Here is a 22,267-nt window from a genome sequence, read left to right on the forward strand (position 1 = left end):
CATGGTAATGAACCTACTTTTTATTTTATAAGATTATTTTAAATAATGGTTTGAATTGAATTTTAAAATGCAAAAGTCAATAATCATAGTTCAATTGTGCTTTAAGCAGAAATATTCAGTTGTATAAAATGATTTACTGATGATATTTACGCTGGACTTTTCTGCTTTTTGGAACTAACTGTGAAGAATAGCACGCCCCGATTTCTGTTTGTCTGCTAGTTGAATTTTTTATTGCATTCTCCCCCCCCCCACCAAACAAACAAAGCTCAGTTACATTTTGATATGCCATAATTTGAAACAGTTCTCTAAAGGGAATTGAGCAGCAAGATGTCTATTTACATTACACTTGAATTCTGCATGTCAGTACAATAAGAGAAGCAGGAATCCGGATGGGAATTCTAAAGTCTAGCAGTCATAGGGTAAAAATAAACTATTAGAGTAGAAGGGGTGAAATGTTGTTGTCCGGTTGGTCGAGGGGTGACAAGGGTTTGTAGTTCGTCAGAAGACTTCCTAGTAAAATACTAGTAAAACAGGAAATGCACAATTTCGTCGATGAGACAGCGGTTGAAGCCTAGCTGATAGTGCGGGACCTACTTTGTTGGCAACTTTCTTTTTGAACCTGTCTAAAAGGGAGAGACTAGTAGTAGATGCGCCAGCACAAATGTGGCAACAATACTCCATACATGGGTGTATGTTGTCCTTGTAGATGTACGAAATACATAGATAGCAAGAATGTGACAGAGAGATAGAGAGAAAGAGGGAGTCCATAGACAGGTAGAGGGGCGGTAAAGGACTAGATAGATAATTGGATATTATTATTATTATTATTATTAAAGTTATTATTATTATTATTATTAGTAGTAGTAGTAGTAGTAGTAGTAGTAGTAGTAGAAAAAGTATTTACTTTGACAGCACTTGATACATTAATAAAAGTAAAAGTAAGTTTATTATTTCGAAAATGTATATGGCTATTAAGCTACAGATGAAATAACCAGACAGATTTCCTCGAGGAGAAAACGCGGAAAATTCTGCGTAGCTCAATTGCCATAAATGTTTTTAAAAAATTACTAGATACATAAATATAAAGGTAGATGAAAGGGAACATATAGCCATATACTTAATGGAAATAAGGATTCGTAAGCTTAAATATAACATTTGTTGTAACATTTGCCACATATAAATATCTATAACAATGGCAGTTGTAATGAATTACTGAATTCGTTTATTGAAGCAAAAGAGATGCTTACTCGCCATTGTTAATCTCTGCATGTGATCCCTTGTACTCGATACAATGAATAATACCATTTGAACGACTTGCTTTAAGCTTGCGCAACAAGATTATTAATCCGACTCCAAAACATCACATATGTAAAGATAGGATTTATTCCAAGTATTTACATTTGCTGATCAGCTTAGATTACCTATCCTCACAAAGCGGAATCTTATTCCACTGGTTTCCAGAACGCCCATATTGGTGTACTTTTTGTCCTGCAGATAACAGAAGAATGACTGACCAGTCTCAGGAATCAATAGTAGTGAGTTCTATCCCTCGTCTACTCGCCAATATATGTGAAATTGTGTATTACGAAAAGCCTTTGTTTTTTAGAAAAAATACGTAGAAATTGCATTGTTGGAAGCAGAAAAAATGGTGAATGCCTGTATTTAATACGTGACAAAAGATCTGATGTATGTTTGACGGACGCAATGCGTAAAACGCTTGGTGTAGTTTTGAATCCCCTTACGACGGTCGTAAATAAGCCCTTATCTGCCTAGCAGCTTGAGCGTAAAAGTGAAAAAATGCTCAAAGGTACAAACATTCGTATTGCTTCTCATCGACTTCGACTTTGGAAGCGAGTTTTACAACAGGATCTTCGACAACTCTCAGTGCATCTGACCAAAAATTTTAGGTTCTATATAAAATATAAAACGAACTGGATGTGTGTTTTTTGCCCGACTTTTATGTCTCTCCTACAGTTTTGTTGCCTTAGAATATGTAATAAAATAAGAATTAAAATATGAATATAATTTCTTTTTACCGATATTTACCTCTCCTCTACAACCGCAAGACGATGTGACAGAATGTCGAAAATGGGAAAAAAAGTCGGTTTCTTAAGAGGGTCAGTTTGACCCCGCAAAAATATACCTGAGTAGCTTCGTCGGCATTCCCGCAACACGATATAATTTATCCTCCCGAAAGTCACGGGACAAGGCATGAAAGGGTAGATTGCTTAATGCTACCCACAAATTGTGCATCAGTCGGACATCAAGTAGATCTTCAAAATGAACCAGTTTCTTCAGACCGACGTATATTCCAAAAGGGCTCTGACAACTGTAGTTTTTTTTTTACCGTTTCTGACGAAAATCATAATAAATTTTCATAAAACGTTATCTAAAAACATTTGTTAAATATTTATATGGAATAACATGCATAACTTTGACTTCTATTATGGAAGTGTGTCACTAATGTTTTGCTATATTTTTCAAGATGTATCAACAAGCCTTTGAATACAAACCGTGAGTTCTAGATTTCTCAAGATTGTTATTTTCAATTTTGTTCTGATTGCTGAACCTTATTATAACTTTTATGATGTGGACATGTTTTATTTTTCACGTGACACATTTGACTATCTTTCCTGAAGATTGTTTTCTTGTATACTTTTCTGATGTTACGATGAGATCTGCTTCAATCGCCATTGTTACTTTCCCGCTTCTCTTGTAGCATGTGTATATCTATGAGTTCCTTTGGTTTTAATGTTCTGAAATTAATTCAAAATAATATATATATATATATATATATATATATATATATATATATATATATTAGATACAGAAGTAATAAAAAGTAGTATGATATACTTGAAATGTTCAATGCAATTATAATGTAATTGAACGCTTGACATAACGAAACACTTAATATGATGGAATTTGAATGAATTACTCTGTTCTCCAGGAAAAAAAACCTTATATTTCTTAATTATTGATAAGAATTTCAAAGTTTGCAAAGAGAAATGGCTAAAACAATAATGCTATAAGGATGCTTAAATAATGTAGGATAATCATTGTCTCCATGCAGTTGTTGAGAAAATCAATTATGAATAAAAAAATCAGAAATTTTTGAAAACTTAGTATATATGTAATAATATCACTCCACGAGTCACGCTACTATCTGCATGTGTTTCAAATATGCCATGGCTAGTTAAACAGACACATTGCATATAAAAGAAATACAAACAATAGAGAATAAAATATATATAAATAGAACGAGAACGAGGTTAAAAGTCAGTTATATCATTAGGTATTAGTATGAAAGGATTGAAAACTCAGTCATTTGTCAACATTAGCCAACTAAGACGCCAAGCGGTTTCCAGAAGAAACATATAGATCCATATCACGCAGAACCTGTTAAAAGAAATATCATAAATAAATAGTCAGTGTGTAAAAGTTAAAAGAATTAATCTTTTAATACGAATATTAGTTTGAATAACAAAATGCGGCTTATATGCTTTGCAACTAAGTAAAAAAACAAATGACGTTTTCAAACCTCAATCGAAGAACTGCGACATTTTTTCTCGATGTATCAATTTGAATATTCTTTTTATACGTTTAATTTTGAATGATGTTTGGTGAGCCAATTCGGTTTTAGAATATAACTGTAAACAACTACTCTCAAACAATATTGTTTTTTTTTTTCTAAAAGACGCGTTAATGATAGCAATACTGACAACGTATTAGAGAAATGCACTCAAGCGATTATTCTAATTTTTCTTGTTTTTTGTTTTGCTCTAAGCCGATTCCACATATTTTGTTGCTGGTTGTTCTTGTCATCATCATCATCAACATTATTATTATTATTATTATTATTATTATTATTATTATTATTAACATTTTTGCTGTTGTTATTTAATCCTTTTCGTTTTAGATCCGTACACACGTTAATATAGAATGTTTCTTCTGTCACATGGTTGATTGATCAATCACGATTCATTTTGAAACAATTGTTTCACCGCTAAGCGTTCCAGTAACATTATATAAGGCTCCGTCGGTCGGTTCCTATGTCGCGCTTATTTAACATAACATACTAATGATGAGAACTACACTGAACTTAATTCTATGTTAACCTTTATGTAAAGCATTGAGAGCAAGAACTCGTCCATCTAAAACAATACATTTTCTTTCGTACAACGAGTAAAAAAAAAACAAAAACAAAAATAAACGGATCTTTCATTATCTGAGTCATTTTTCAAAACCATCTATACAACCAGATTACTTCCCTGCTAATTACAACAGGGGTGTCTTTAAATCCAGTGACAACAAATACTTGCCGATTTTGCGTTCTTTAATAATTGAATTCTGACTATTGCAAATATCACTCAAAATACCCTCATAATAATGCATCCTCCAAATTACAATTGCATTGATATGTATCTTCGAATGACCTTTATCATAGTAAAAACGTAACTAATTTGTAGAAGACATATAGTATCCTTAGTATAAGCCTCTATAATATCAGACCTGGCAGAATGGTTGGTTGTAGGTATAGACTTTTTTGTACATGGTGGTCACCACTTATCAAGGCCCAGAAGCCACTCGAGGATAAAGGCTATTGTGTGTACAGTAATCAATGGGATAGGATCGTAGTAATTGTTAATATTGGAGATTTGATAACCTGTCATTACTTAAGGGGGCGGTTCGTCAGGAATTTGTTTGTGTTAGACTTGAAGATATCTAGGTTGAAGTTGAGGGGGTGACAGGCAAGCGGCAGAGAGTTCCACAGGTGTGCAGTTCTAAGAAAGAAGCTTTGTTCATGGAATCTAGGTTTTGACTTAGGTACGGATAAAGAGTGGGGAAAATTATTGGCAGTGGTTTCAGCTAGTCGGGTGATTTTCGTGAAAGATTGGCGAGGGGGACTAGAGAATGGAGCTCAGACGAGCACTTGCCATGGAAATAACGATAAAACAGAGACAAGCTCGCAACGCATCTTCTGTGGGAGAGAGGTTGCAGGGAAGAGAAAAGGGCATCCCCCGCGAAGCCACAAAGTTTATTTTGTATTCTGTCAAGGCAAGATAGGCTGTTTTTAGCAGCTGCTGCCCATATGTGGCAGCAGTTCTCCATCCTTGGACATATTTGTCTTTTATATAGATAGAGAATTGCATCATTAGTGAGATATCTTCTGGAGCGGTAGAAGGATCCACCCATTTTCCCAGCGACCTTGCCCAGCGACTTGATGTATGTGTCCCATTTCAGATCCCGAGTAAAGGTCAAACCCAAAAGCTTATCAAAACATAGGGCCTCCCCTAGACGAGAGCCATTCATTTCAATCGATGCTCGATGGAGATCAGAGCGTTGATGATGTAATGATAGGAGCTTGGTCTTATATGCATTAAAGGTAACCAGCCACCTATTCCCCCATTTTACCACGCGCTCAAGATCTGAGGAGAGAGAATCAGAGAGAGCATTGTCACTAACGGCCTTTGATGTGTTGCTATAGATAGTCGTGTCATCAGCATAGCTTTCAACGAATGACTTTAATATGTGTTTTGAGAGATCATTGATGTAGATCAAGGAGAGAGTTGGGCCCAGGATGGATCGCTGAGGGACTCCAGCATTAATACTGTGGGCCTCTGATTTCTGCCCATCAACCACTTCTCTTATGAGCCTATCAGAGAGAAATGATTTAATGATTGAGAAAACATTTCCAGTTATACTGTAGTTGGAAATCTTGTGAAGTAGGCCCTTATGCCATACGTTATCGAAGGTGTTTGGTATGTCAAGAGCAATTGCCCTAGAAAAAAGCCTTTGTCAAGAGATATAACCGTTAGCACGTCTGCTATAGATCTAGCAGAACGGAAACCATATTGCGTATCACTAAGAAGGTAATTTCTGCTGAGATGGTTGACTACTAATATGGATTCCAGCAGCTTACTCATGACACACAGGAGACTTATTTGTCTGTATTGAGAGGTAGATGACTTATCTCCTGAATTCTTGAATACAGGGCATACTGTTGAGGTTTTACAGGATGTTCGAAAGCACTTCTCCTTAAGGCAACGCTTAAACAGTTTGGTAAGTATGAGGGCAAGTTCTGGTTGAAGCTTTTTTAACACTATAATTGGAATACCGTCAAGGCCAGTTGCTTTACTGGAATCCAGGTTCTTGATTAGCTTGGAGACCTCACGCAAATATTTTGTGGTATATCTTACGTGTTGTGTGTTGTAGGAGGAAATACGGGGAGTTGATGGCCTTCCTTGCATAGGGTAGAATTTGCTGCAGTCATTGGCAAATAGTCTGGCCTTGTTGGATGTAGCCGAGATGACCTCTGGTCCATTGATATTGATTGGAATAGAACACATGCTTCTGTTCAGCATCCTATTTTCTATTTGGCAGAACTAGTGGGAACCAAGCCGCTGCTCAGCTACTTTGAATTTAACGGAGTGAGCATATAGCTCTCTTGCATTTTTTATTACTCTTTTACAGTGGTTGCTGGCGGTCCTGGGAGCAGCTTTAGTCTCAGTACATTTATTCCGTTGGTAGCTATGGAAAAAGTGATTTCTGTGCGCGACGGCAGCAGCACATTCAGGAGAGAATCATGGCTGGTTGTTAGGGTTTTGTTGGAATTTTTTGGGATTGTATGAATTGGTCTATGCCTACAAGTAACCATTCGGTCAGGTCTGATACTATAGAGGACGCACCCTTTTTAAACATGGGTGGAGAGGTAGATCAGATATAAATGTAAGGAAGCTATTCCAGTCAGCCATAGAGTATCAGTATACGGTACGGTAGAGATATGCACCTGGAGACTTATTATGTTTCATTTTTGTCTTAACTGATACAACCGAGTGGTCGGAGGATCCCAGAGGAGCTATAACGGCACATGAGCATAGCTCAGGGGAAGTGGAGCAAAAAAGGTCTTGAAGGTTTGCGTACTGGTCAGTAGTATCGGGCACACGGATTGGCTCGCGAACACTCCTTATGGTGTCATAGGCAATGGAAAAATTATGACAGAACCTCCCCTCATAATCAGTCTTATTAGAGTTGGTCAGCCATTCCACATTATGGACATTGAAGTCATCGCAAATGTGAATGCTAGCCGCGGGATTAGCAGACAGGATGTGGTTAATTTTCTCCGATATACTCTTAAAGATAGTAACTCCGCTGTTCTGAGGGCGATAGAGGGCAAATATAAATGCAGTGGTGTAAGCAAGTGCAACCCGAAAGACACATATAGGGTAAATTAAGGTCTTCTCTGGAGATATCCCTGTCACACGGGAAACCATCTTTAATGTAGGTATATATTCCATGCCCATGGCAATCTTGGGGGTCAGATTTAGATGTTAAGTAAGAATATCCTTTAATTAGGATTCATCTAGGGAGGTGGTCGGCCCTATTCCAGTTTCGCTTAGACTGCTTCATACCTTCCAAAATTTCACAGAAAAAGTCTAATAACAAGCGATGGGTTCTCTCTAGAATATGATACTGCCATTACGCACAGAAATAAATATTTCTATTGATTCCAACGTAATATATATATATATATATATATATATATATATATATATACACTGAGACTTAAGCCTCTCCAGAGTTGCCAGCAACCACTTAAAAGAGTAATAAGGAACGCAAGCTTGCTTTATGCTCAGTTCGTCACATCATCAGTGACTGAGCAGTGGCTCAGTTCTCACCAGTTTCTGAAAATAACAAACAGATTCTTGAAGGTAAGCGCGGGTTTTATCCCATCTATCATTATTGGAGGAAGTACTCCTATCACTATCGAACACAGCCGGGGTCTTTGCCAAGAACTTTGGAGCTAATTCTTCCCTATGTAATCAGGGCTGCTACCCCTATATTTTCACCTGCATCTTGAAACACGCTATACGACACAACTATATGTGTTTGATGTTGCCCAGCTAATCAAAAACCTTGATTCTAAAAAGCTGTTTAGCGTAGTCTTTAGGAGAATTGCTTCCCTTAATACTTTCATCAGGAATTTAAGTTTTCGGTCATCTCCTTCTCAATAGAGATCAATCAGTCTCCTGTAAGACATGAGTAAATTGTCTAAATCTGTGTTTAATAGAGAAGTATTCAACTACATCAGCAAAAATAATCTCCTCAGAGACATCATGCAATGTGATTTCCGTTTTGCTAGATCTACAGCAGACTTGCTTACAGTTATATCTCATAGGATAAGCGAATCTCTCGACAGAGGCTTCTGACATATCAAACGGTTTTGATAGGGTATGGCGTAAAGGTCTACTCCACAAGATCTCCAACTACGGTATAACTGGAAATGTCTTTTCAATTATTAAATCCTTTCTCCATCTGAGAGGTTCACAAGAGTAGTGGTTCATATGCAGAGATCAGAAGCTCAGAGTACTAATGCTGGCGTTCGTTATGAGTTCATCCTGGCCCGGATCTCTTCCTGATCTACATCACTGGTCTCCCAAATCATATCCTAAGATCATTTATAGACATTTCTGCTGGTGACACCACCATCTTTGGCAACACTTCAAAGACCGTAAACAACTAATTTTTCTCTGATTTTCTCCTCTGGTCTTGTGCACGTGGTGCAAGTGGAAAAGAATTGACTTGCTAATTTTAATGCATCTAAACCAAGCTTCTATCTTTAGATTCCCGTTTGGTATTAATTGAAAGGAATTGCTCTCCTCTTGGGAAGTCTTCATGTCTTGTCAAGCTTCTGGCTCAAACCTTTACTCCGCTGGAAAAATAGCGAGATCGTTCCACTGTTCCAGTAAATATCTCATTGCTGATGCAATTCTCTCTCTGTATGATAGTCAAGTACATCCAAGTATTGCATACTTTTGCCACATCTGGACGGGAGTTACTAGAAGTGCTTTATCTTGCCTTTACAGGATTCAAAATACACTTCGTAACCTAGTAAGAAATGCCCTTTTCTCTTCCCTGCAACCCCTTCCCAATAAAAGAGTCGTTGCGAGTCTATCTCTACTTTATTGTTATTCTCGTGGCAAGTGCTCGTTTGAGCTCCAATCTATGGTTTCCATCGCCCAACTTTCAGGAAAAACGCTCGAAACTGAAACCACTACTAATATATTCCCTCCTTATCCCTTTATCTGTATCTATTTACTTTTTTCTTTGTCGAAACCTAATCGTAGATTCCATGAATAAAGCTTATTTCTTAGAACTGCACGCCTTTGAACATCTCTTCCGTTTCCGTGCTTTCCAGCTGACTACAATATGATTGTCTTCAAGTACAACGTAAAGAAGTTTTGATGAGCCATCCCCTTAAGTAAGCTAGTTGGCCACATTTCCACTAGTTACAATTTCTACGATATTGTCACATTGACTAACGTGCACTCATAAACCTTTATCCTCGAGTGGTATCTGGGCTTGATAAATAGTGACTCCTTTTTAAAAAGAAATAAGCACTTCGTTGGCCTGACACTTTAATGTTTGAAGTAGCGTTTACCTTGAATAGCGTGCTCGTTAGTCTGTTGGACTCAAGCTAAAATTACCAGTTGTTCAGTCTCAATTTTCTATACTAGACAACTTTATCGTTCGTCTGTAACGCTTACGTTTGAAAATTTCATACACGCACTAACTAAATCAGTGCAGCTCTAAGATTCTACCTTCTTGTTTTTATTGTGTTCACATATTTTTATTTTCTTGTCGTTAAAAGCGTACATGTATTTTGGATTAGATTTGAGTTTTGGTTAATATCCTGTTGTTGTCAACATGGCCGTCATAGAAGACGAGCAAGAAGAACGGTCAACAATTATAAAAAATAAAAAAAGGATTTACTACAGCAAGCGATTGGAAAGTCGGCTTACGATGATAGGCTCTTAAATCCGCGGCGTGTTCTACTCAAAAGTCTGAGAAAAAAAAAAAGAAAGAAACCATTAGAACGCCAAAAGATCTCAAAGTCTGAAAACATGATTAAGTGATCGATGCACGGTAGTTTATAAGCAACGCGCATGCGTGCAAAAACTTACGCTACCCACCTCCCACGTACACTGGGATAAGCTTGGCGAAAAACTGCTGAAATTTACTCTGTAAGACATGATTGTTTATGCGCAACAAAATATATTATTTTAGTTAATTCTATTCAGGTGTTGGTACTTAATAGAATTTTCATTTTTATAGTTTTGGTTTATAGTTATGTGCGTTTCACATAATGCTTTTAATGACGTATAGACCCAATGTGTAACAATGAACGCATCTTTTACGAAATGTTTTATACACGTACACACATATTCACACTAAAACACACTAACCTCCATATTGGGCGCAAGTGAAGTAACCAATAAGAATCTAAATATAATTTATTCATCCTCTTATAACATTTAATGTGGATATATAAAAATAATATATGCATATATGCATGTGTGTATATATATATATATACATATATAAACATATGTTTATATGAAATCTAAATACTTGTGATAGAAATTGCTAGGGCTGTAACAACAGCATATTATTTGCATTGTTTTTAATCTTGAGTATATGTCCGTTAATATCTTATATGTGTTTACATGTACTGATGTGGTCCGGATTGATTGACCGTGTCTTACTGTGTCGGATATATACTTGAGAGTTAAAAACTGAAAAGATTAATCTTCTGTCACAACCCTAGTAATGGCATATGAATAGATATCATAAAGTTCTCTATTACATAGCTCAATTGTTCAATACCACACGCACACACACACACAGACACACACACACACATATATATATATATATGTGTGTGTGTGTGTGTGTGTGTGTGTGTGTGTGTGTGTGTGTGTGTATAGTGATGGTGGTGGTTTCCTTCAGTCTTGGCAGACTATGGATACCTACTGTTAGGGTGCCTGCGCGTGAGACCACACCTCTCTCGAGTCGACATTGTCAAATACCAGTGGCAAGTTGAGGTTCAGGACGAATGGAAACAATGTCGAGATAAGCAGAAAGCACATATGGCGCCTAGAATTCTCAAGTGGTCACTCATCAGGTACTAGCCTTGATCAACGTTGCTTAACTTCGGTGATCTGACAAGAACTGGTGTGTCAACGCTATTATTCCCTGTTGTGAAGTTATATACAAATTACCATTAGCATATTAAGCGATGCTCATTGTGTAAACAAATTGAGCTTAGGTAGTTGAACAATGTAAAAACATTGTTAATTCATTGCCCGCATTTATTCTGAAGTTTTACCAATCGAATATATATACATATATATATATATATATATATATATATATATATATATATATATATATATATATGGGGCGGAGATGGGACTAGTGCCACTCGTGCGCGGCACGACCAATAATTCGGTTAATGTTATTCAAAATGGATTAAAAAATCATCCATTAATTTCAAGCAAACATACTTAGTCTGATCTCAATTAAATTACATATCTATTCAAGTTTCGATAACTAAGTAGCAAAAAATTCATAAATATATCTGGGAATAATACAAGGATGCTGTTTTGAACGGGTTGTCTTTGTCCGGCCACCGCCAGATTCATTGAAACCTCCATAACAGCGGCTATGACGTTGAACGTCCGTAATTCGTGCCAAGCCAAACCTTTACTCGTAATAATCATAATGTTAGAGAAATCCAGATTTTTCTGTAATCACCCGCAAAGTGAACCCCACTTATAGTGCCTAAAATATTTAGCACGATCGAGCCTGCTGATGTCTGTTTTAGGAAGAGGATGAGGGACCGAGAGAGAGAGGGGGTAGAGAGATCTCTAGACACATACATACGCATAAACACATGAAGAACAATTACTACTACTGTTGCAATATTTAGTAGCACGAATAGTTCTGTGTAAACATAACCACGCCTGTATATCAGATTGTAAATAAATATCAGTGATGAAGTTATTGTTTCATTAATTAATAAAGAACAGGTTTTGAATAAGAGTGAATTTGTTTTTTTGAGGAATTTTTTTTTCGTGAATTTTGAATCATAGAAATCTACGAAAAATACGGGTTTTAAGTCATTTTATATTAATACTAAGAAACTCGTCAATCCAATAAACCTTCGTAGAATTCCGTAGTGATACGTAAATACTTTGTAATTTTTTTTTCATAAAAACCCTTTATGTAACTTTTCTTGCTGCATCCATCATTTCACAGCTATTTAAACCCAACTTTATTCATCAATATTACCTTTTATTCTATGGGAAAATTTAATCGCCGTTTTTGGAGAACATTACTTCAGTTGCCGAAATATTTCAGTCGCTGCACTACATTCAATTTTACCACGGATTTATTTACGAATTCTTTGTATCTCTTTTCTTCTATACTTTTGAAAGGGGAAGAAATATTTTATCTACTGTCTCAACAAGACCACAAATTATATAGTATCTTGATTGTTCACAAAAAAAACAAAAACAAACACCATGTAAGGTACGTTAGTCACTCTGTGCTATGCAATGGAGAATCACGCAATAGCAACTATGATTACTTTTTTGGGTCCACGGATTGGGAACTAAAGTTGACAAAGGGCAGGGGGGGGGCGGAACGACAAGAAATAATAGGCTAGAGTCGCCACTGATATATATATATATATATATATATATATATATATATATATATGTATGTATATATATATGTATATGCATATATATACAAAGAGAGAGTGGGGGGCAGAGAGAAGGAGAAGGAGAGAAAATAAATTTATATATATGTATATATATATATATATATATATATATATATATATATATATTTGTGGGTGTATGTGTGTGCGCATGTGTGTATGTGTGCAGAATATGTCATCTTTAATTCCTTCAATAATTATTAAAGATTCTCTTCTCGTCTTGGTAGTAACAATAACAGATTCTAAATTGCTAATCGCACAACATTTATTACAAAAATCACCCTATTAAACTTCCACTTAGTCCTTAAGCAGCATTTAAAATAAGTTAAAGACTGAATAGTTATACATTAATTTATTCTCCATAATATCATTCATCTGCTTAATATAAAGCAAACTTAAATTTAAAATAAGATTCTAATAACTGCCAAACCATGTTCCTTTTCTGAACTTAACGCATTTTAAACCCTTTTCTAAGTGAAATTCGTCGCATATGTGGAAATGAAACAGATTTCTCACATCCTTAAAATTTGAGCTGCATTATACCTGTCTGCATGTGTATATACAGCACTGTGAAAGCGATGGGCGAGTGTATTTAAATAGAAATTTGATGACGTCGTTTACGATTGCCGATTTCATGGGGCGTAGGTTAGCATTGCCGACTATCAACTCGGTAGTTGTAGGTTCAATCCTGTCGGTGGAAAGGTGCTGGTCTAGCCGCACTGATGAGTTGTGATACAGCGAAACAGTACTGTTTGTGGATGATTATATTTTAAACCTTCCTCCTTCGGTAGAGGACTGTCGTAATTGTGTAATTGGCTTGAATGCGAGGCTTGCTGTTTATTTGTTTGTAAATAATCAACCAGTTCGAGCAAAGTAAAAGCGCTGGGCGAGTGTCTATTTAAAAGGACATTTTATGAGATCGTGTATGAGCACCAATCCCATGAGCCAGGTGGTAGAACTGCCAGATATAAACTCGATGGTTCTATGATCAATCTTTCACTAGGAAAAGACGCTGACCTAGCCTTACTGATAAGCTGTGATTTTTATCACAGAGTACATATCTTAACCGCCCATCTTCATCTATTTTTTTCGTATACATGTATTTTTATTTATTTTTAAATTTGATTTTATTTTCATTCCAAATATATTTATATATCTTTATTCTTCATTAACCCCTCCCCCGTAAGTAGCCCCGCAATTGTTCAACTGCCTATTTCCTTCCAATTTTAATTTTGGTCATGGAAGGAATATCGCGTAACACAATGCCCCCCTTGATACAAAAGACATAATTATCTTTTTTTACCTCAACAGCTATGCATCGAACAGTAAGAAATCATACTTATGTCGTATGAAATGAGAGTTCTTAACAGTGTTCAACTGCTCACGCTCGCATTTCTCATCAAGGTGCTCATCGAAAATTAGGCTATAATAATTACTTAAATGTAAGTATTTTTTTTACTTATTATTCACATATGTATATGATTTATTCTTATATTTATACATATATATATATATACATATATATATATATATATATATATATATATATATATACTAGAAAAAGTACCCGTCGTTCACTGGGTTAAGAAACAGCCGACAGAAAATGGACTCTGATTTATGAAAGCATGATAGGTTATGAAAAGGAAGGGTTGTAAAGAGGTAGCTTCGAATTTGGGGGTATCAAATCCAAAGCAAAATATGATGAAAGTAAAAATAAAATAGATAAACCCCATAATTTATTATACCATACCTGTCTACACTGAAACACTTATCACAATATTCTGTGGATCTATATTAAAACAAAATTGTTAAACTTTGTGACATATTTCCATTATATGGAGGTCAGGCGCGAACGAACACCCCATAATTATATGATACGATATTTCTTCAAACTGAAACATAATTATTAAAGTATACTTACGCAGATAGATATGGAAAGTCTTTATTAAAGTTTGTGCCTATTTTCATTCTATGGAGACCAGGCGCGAACGCAGACCCCACAATTTTATTATGCCATCCCTATTTAAGTTAAAACATACTTTTCAAAGTATTCTTATGTACATCTATATCAAAAACCCTTGTAAACGTTTTTTTTATTTTTAATTTTTTTATTTCCATACTTTACGGACCCCACAATTTTAATGAAACACCGTTCTGCCAGATCAAACATATCCATTCCTTTGTCTTGATACATCTTCATTATATGTAATCAGTTTTTAAATATAGTCAACCCTATAGGATCCTATTCGTGACCACACGCACACACACACACACACACACACACACACACTCAGGCACACTTATATATATATAAAATAAAAAGGAACCACCGTATTATGTGTTCATCAACGTTTCGTCTTTATAATACGGTTTGTTCCTTTTTATTTTTTCTATTTTGTCGGAATACTATTTCCATTATTTTCATCATATATATATATATATATATATATATATATATATATATATATATATATATACTTCCATACAACCTCAGTAGAGACGTCGCTAGCCTGTCTCTGCTCTATCGTTGGTTTTATAATAAGTGTTTCCTTGGACACAAATCTATGGCCCCCGTTTGGCAAACTTCAATGAAAAAAACACTCTACTAAGTAAAACAACTATATATGATTTTCCCCATTCTCTATTTGTGCCTAAATGTAGACACAGATTCAAGGAACAGAGCTTCTTCCCTAGAACTGCCCGCCTATGGAACACTGTTACGCTGGCGTGCTTCCCAGCTGACTACAAGATGGTAGCCTTCAAATCTAATGTAAACAATTTCCTGTTAAGTCGTACTCATAAATATACAAATTCCACCCAATTTACATTATAAGGTTTACTTCACTACGGCCTTACATTAATTAACCCTTAGAGTCGAGTAGCTTTTGTCAGTTTCCATCTTTACGTGAACCTTATATATATATATATATATATATATATATATATATATATATATATATAAGGTTCACGTGAACTTTATATATCTTTACGTGAACCTCATATATGTATATATATATATATATATATATATATATATATATATATATATATATATAAGGTTCACGTAAAGATGGAAACTGACAAAACCCTCTACTGTACTGCAATAATCCAAAGAGGAACTATAATCCAGTCTGCATATATAACTATATTTTCTTTAAATCTATACTTTTATTTGAATAAAGTTACTGCATTTTATTTTTATGTAAATTGTGTGTTTTGTCTTGTTTTGCTGAACATTTATAGTTTAGTATCAATCGGTTACCTTGATACCTAAGAATGCCTAATAAACACTAGTAATCACAAACCTCCCCGCTATTTCGAACACAACACGTCCCGCTATTTCCAACACGAAATAAAGAAACTAATGGACGCTTTCTGTTTATCGTCTGTCTTTTCTTATTTAAGCTTGAATAACTTCACGTTGCAATTGAAGTGTAATTTAATAAAACGTAATCACATAATGTTTCGATGCCGAGTACATTCGTGTTCTAATTTGCAATTACAATTGAAAGATTATTCATGAATTCTATTGGAGTAATTCCCAGTTGCAGTTGATCGCCTCTAAAAATTACCTTAGACTTGGAGCAATTCTGTTTAAGCTTTCATTCACTATAGGGACACTACTTATTAGGACCTAGAGCCTTTGTAACATAAGCGTAAAACTGGCTAAACTTATTTTAAAGCGAGAAATGACGAACCATATGCGAGTACTAATAATGAACAATTCCTACTCATCCGAGCGATGAACCCCTCGAGTATAAACGTAAATTCGACTGAAATTATTGCTAGATGCGAGCGAAACTATGGGAATAATAATTACTACATCTCCTTATTCATAGCAACTCGAGTATAAGGATAAGTTACACGGAAATTTTCATTAATAGAAAAATCACCAAAAATTGCTAATACTGATCAATTGCTGCTTATCAGGATAAAAAGACCACATGAGTATAGGGTCAAATAAAACAGAAATTATAGTCAAACGAAAGATGAAGAAAATTACAAGTACTAACAATGATAAATTACAATAACTATTTTGGTTAGCTCCATGCCGGTATATGGCAAGATTTTATTAACATTAGATTTAATGCGGGCCAAATTGTCACCAGCAACGAAGCATTCCTGTTGTAATGTGTTCTACAAGCATGGACAGAACTCTACCATTATAAAAGAATACATTACAAAAAATCATTATATAATGTTTTATTTTAGAGATGTGGCCAACGACACTGGTAAAAGCATTGGGGCAATGCTGTTAATTTATTAAATGACTATTTAAAAAAAAAAAACGATAGGGGCAGTACAATTATCAGATCGATGTGCAATTTTTGTACTTGTTCGTAGGGAGAGGAAGACATTGACCGGGCACGCCTGACACCTATACGGTACACCTATCAGGAATGTCGTCTTGAAGTGTCACTTCGTCGTGAAAATTTAAAGAAAATCTTCGTGACGATTGAATGTGTTTTCATCACGTCTTTTCTGCTTTAAACTCTCACCATTAAATGTAGTCAAAAATTATTATAAAGCGCACGGCCTTGTTGAAGTATACATTTTTTTGAATATTTTAAATTATACTTATTGAGAATTGTTTCTATCTGTCTCTCATTTTAATATTCTTATTCAATGTTTTGCTTTGTACCTCTGTTATTCAATATATATATATATATATATATATATATATATATATATATATATATATATATATAAAAATGGGTTAATAAATTCCAACGAAAGAAAGATGTATATTTAAATAAGGGAGTAGTCACCAACAATGTGTATATTTTAACATTATTTTATTATTCCGTGTCTTGGTTTTTCATTGAGAATTATGTTTGGATCATTGTAATAATGTTTTCAAGTCATTGATATCGTTTACACGGGTTTTAGACGGTCTGTGATGCGTCCTCGTCAGAAATTATTTTCAAATGTGTAAAAATGGCGATTTTCGTAGTTAGTTTGAAGTTTTTCCAACGGGTGGAGGCTTGTAAGTGTTTATTATACATTGGTATGCTGAATTTTTATTGCTTTTATATTTGGTTTGTCCAGGGAGGCGTTAACCTCGCTGTAGTCGCTATCTCTTTCTGCTAATGTTTTTTTCTTTTCCTTTAGGGTGGGAAAGTGTGTGTATGTGTCTGTGCGTGTGTGTGTGCGTGTGTGTGCGTATGTGTGTGCGTGTGTGTTTCTGTGTGTGTGCGCGTGTGTGTGCGTGTGTGTGTTTGCTTTTATTGGTTTGGGAATGTGTATATTGTTTTATAGTATTTTGGGGTTATTTGCTTCCTTAGGAAGGCGGCTGTTGTCCGAGGTCGTTACTAATGTGTATGTGTGGGGAGGGGGGGCTGGCTCTTCTGAAGTAAGGGTAGGGGTGCTTTCATTCTATTTTGATATTTATTTTTTGGATTCTTGGATTTTAGTATTGTGATTTTTCGTTTTAGTCTTATATTATGTTTGTTTAGAAAGAGGGGTGTATTTGAAATAGGGGATTTTTTAATGTTTCTATTTATTTGTCTCCCCATGTGGGTATGGCCACACCCAGGATCGGTTCCTAGTGTGGGGAAGATTTTGTTCCCCAGAGGGGGGCATTGGAGGGGGTGTAGGTATGGGAGGGGGATGATAGAAGGGATGATAGTCATTTCAGTCATGAGGGGGGTCTCCTCCTCTGACTGAGGAGGAAGCGAGGTGTTGGAACAGATATTATACTATGGTTCTAGGTGTCTCGTAGTGTTGTTGGTTTCGAGGTTAAGTAGGGTTGGTATTGTTCAGTGTGTTGTATTAGAGATAGGGGTGTTATGTCTGTGTGTGGTTGTATGCGCGCACGTGTGTGTGTTTTAATGTGTCGGTTCTGATTTATGTGTGGGTGTGTATATGTGTATGTGTATGAGTGTGCATGCGAGTGTACCTTGTATTTCATGTTTTTGTGTGATGGTATTAGGTTCTGTTCAATTCAGGAGTGAATCTGGTGATGAAGTTTTTTTCCTGTGTAAGTAAATAAAAATAATTGTCTGTTTGGAAGATTGGCATTATTTTGAAGCTGTATCCACTGCATGTGTGTACGTGTTTTGAAACATAGAGGTTCTGTTATCTGCAATTTTGATGTTGCTCTTATGTAAGGTCACTCTATTGCTGAAATTTTTGGTGGCGCCTATATAAGATTTGTTGCATGTTGTGCATCTTAGTGCATATACTACATTTCTGGAGGTGCAATTAAGACCCTTTTTTATTTTGAATGTTTGTGCTGGGTTTTTGAATGCGTATGTGTTACCTTCTATTATTATGTCACATACTCCACATCGCGGTCTGTTGCATTTTGTAACTTCTTTTGTAGTATGTGGGACGAGTTTTGAGGAAGTTAGGATGTGTTTTAAGTTTTTGGGTTAGCGTTTGCTTTTTATTATTTTGTTGTTTTAAGTATGTTGTTTTGTTTGTCGTTCTGATTGAGGAGGATAAGGTGTTTTGTTATCTGTGTGAATAGTTCTGGGTTGTTTGTGTTGTGTGTAGAGACGCATGCTAGATTTTGTTCTTTGTTGTGTTCTGTTGGGGTTCTTAGTTGGTCTATTGGAATTTTTTCAGCCAATCCAATACCTTTCTGTATTAGTGGTAGTGGGTACCCTCTTTTCCGCAGTGTTATTTGTAGTTCATTCAGTCCAGTTGAACGGAGGTGTCTGTCTGTTACTATGGTGCAGACTCTACGTGCTAGGGAGTAGGGTATTGATTTTAGACAGTTTTTAGGATGGTGGCTTTTGAAGTGGAGGTATTGTTGAGTGTCTGTGGGTTTGTGGTAGATGTCTGTGATTATGTTGTTGTTTTTTATTGTTACTAGGATGTCTAGGAAAGGTAGTTATGTGGGGCTTTGTTCTAGTGTGAAGTTTATTTTTGGGTGTAAATTTTGTAGCAAGGTGTGGAGTTCTTTGATATCCCCTCATGAGGTTCTCCAGAGGATAAAGCAGTCGTCTAGGTATCTTTTCCAAGATTTTATGAAGAGTGTTTTTATATTGTGCCCGTACTTTTGCTCTATCCTTTCATAAAGATTCTCTTCTAGGAAGGCGAGTGTAAGGGTGGCATATGTCGGTGCCATTTTGGTACCCATTGCTGTGCCTAGTATTTGGATGTAGTTGTCTTTATTGAATTGGAAGGAGTTGTCATGTAGGATTGTGTCGATGCTATCAATCACGAATTGTTTATTGAATCTGGGGTGGAAAGTCTGTGTATGTTTGCCAATCCAATATGCGATAGCTTCTTTTCCTAGATTGTGTGGGATATTGCTATATAGGCTGCTAACATCGAATGTGGCTAGTATAGTACAATCGTCTACTGTTTGTGGTAGGGAGCTAAGGAAGTGTGTGTTATCTCTTACGAAACTTCTGACTAGATTGGTGAAGGGCTGTAATAGTATATCTATTTGGTTGCTAAGTCTGCTTGTTGGGCATGATGGTCCTGCTACTATGGGTCTGAATGTGAGGTCGGTGGGGTTTGGGGTGCTTATGTATTCCGACTTTTGTATGTTGATGGCATATCTTACCTGGTTAGATTTGTGTATTTTGGGTAGCCCATAGAAGATAATATATATATATATATATATATATATATATATATATATATATATATATATATATATATATATATTGTTAGGACGTATCCCAGTCCTACGGGGGACGGTAGAGATGGGTGACGTAACGAAATATATATAAAAAATAAAGTTTCCCACGTTCCTTTATAATGCGTTGTTATGTGAAGACAACAATAAAATGAAATGTACTGGACAACAAAATCACATAAGAAATAACGAGGACAACTATTGTCGAAAAATTAACAAACTTTTATTTATATAAAAATAAAATAAAATTCAATTCAAGAAAAGAAAATTAAATATGCCTAACTAAATGAAATAATTTAATGATTGAAACTCTACCAAGAAAACATATATCAAGAGTCAATGTTCACATAAAAGAAGACATCGTTTGCTCAATTAGATAAAGGTTCTAGGGTAAGAGAGAGATGTTGAAGAAATGAAAGTTTTACTTGAAAAAATTCGCTTAATGTCCTTTGAAATGTGACCTTTCTTTTGTCTCTCTTTTTTATATATATATTTCTTTCCTGTAAATTGTTTATATTTGATTACGCGCGCGCAGGTTAATTTAAATATTTTTGTCCTTCGGATGATTCATGTTTCATTACGCGAAGCTCATCGGAGCCCTTGATTTATAGTAAAAGTGCTACTGCTCCATGGATCCTTCCTTCGCTGGGTTCATACTTTTGTTCAGTCAATATTCTAACTGTGACCGCTGACCAAAACAGAACTTTATCGTCGTCGCCAACATCGTCTGGTGTTGTTGATATTTACCTGCGCGACGCCACTACCACGCCGCCGTCGCCTTTCGCCGGCTTCGCCAACCCGACCTTCGCTGACTTACGTTTTGTTGCTTTAAAACGCGAAGCTCCACTGCCTGTTGACAACTTTTTTCAGTCCCCACTCTCTCTATATACGATCTATCTCTCTCTTTCTCTACACAGTTTAACTCTCTCTATACTGTTTATTTCTCTCTATCCTTTCTCTCTCCTCTCTTTTTCGTCTATGAACTTTCTTTTCTCTTTCCTCTTCCACCCTTCGTTCACAGTATCTCTGTCTCTTCCTTCTCCTCCTACTCGCAGGCATTCTCCTCCCCTTGTTTTCTGTTTTGTTTACAAAATGTGAACGAGCAGACGAGAATGCATCTTTTTGGCTCCAAAAAATGATACAGTAAATAAAATATACTGAAAATATATCTCCTCACGGCTAAAAATCAATAAAATAATTTATTATACATTTTAATAAATGTACCACAATATATGTGTGTGATTGTGTGTGAGTGTATGCTATACATGGGGAAAGAAAGTCTTTAAAAAGAACCCTAAAAAAACATAAAAACCTTCACCATATGGACTAAAAAACACTCTTTGAAAATAACTTTGACCGGACACTGTGAACACTTACAGTTGGAGACAGAATGTCTGAACACACGCATCACTCTGAAAAACATATTTAATATCAGCGGAGTTAATTCTACAAACTCCTATTTTAAAGAAAAACTTTTTACGAAAATATCTGAAGAGAGCACACCCTAAGCTCGAAACGCGTTATAAAAATATTTTAAAATAAAAATATGATGAAAACCTTTAAAAAAAAAACACAATTGTTGATGGCTACACTCTTTTAAATATACATTTTTTCTCTCGTTGGAACTACACAACCATCACTTTAAATATATATATATATATATATACATATATATATATATATATATATATATATATATATATATATATATATATATATATACTAGCATGGGTACCCGGCGTTGCCCAGGTCGACGTAAAGTTCTGTTTTGAACACACCTACTATACTAAGGATAATAATCATTTTCATTGTGGTTAACGTCGATACCCCCACCACACACACACACACACACACACACACACACACACACACACACACACACACACACAACAACAACAACAACAACACCAACAACAACAATTTAAAAAATTAAAGAACAGATAAAAACATGTAAATATAATCGCCCCAAAAGAGAAGTACGTGATACCCTCTCCACCAGGTGAGATTCTAACAATAGTAAAATAATTTATTTATGACCGCCCGAAATGTCTACCCTTAAAAAGATGCGAAGGGAATGCAGTATTATATCGGAACACACTTACACA

This window comes from Euprymna scolopes, chromosome 1 (genome assembly GCF_053919585.1).
Source record: "Euprymna scolopes isolate OS-2025 chromosome 1, ASM5391958v1, whole genome shotgun sequence".
NCBI classification, from domain to species: domain Eukaryota; kingdom Metazoa; phylum Mollusca; class Cephalopoda; order Sepiida; family Sepiolidae; genus Euprymna; species Euprymna scolopes.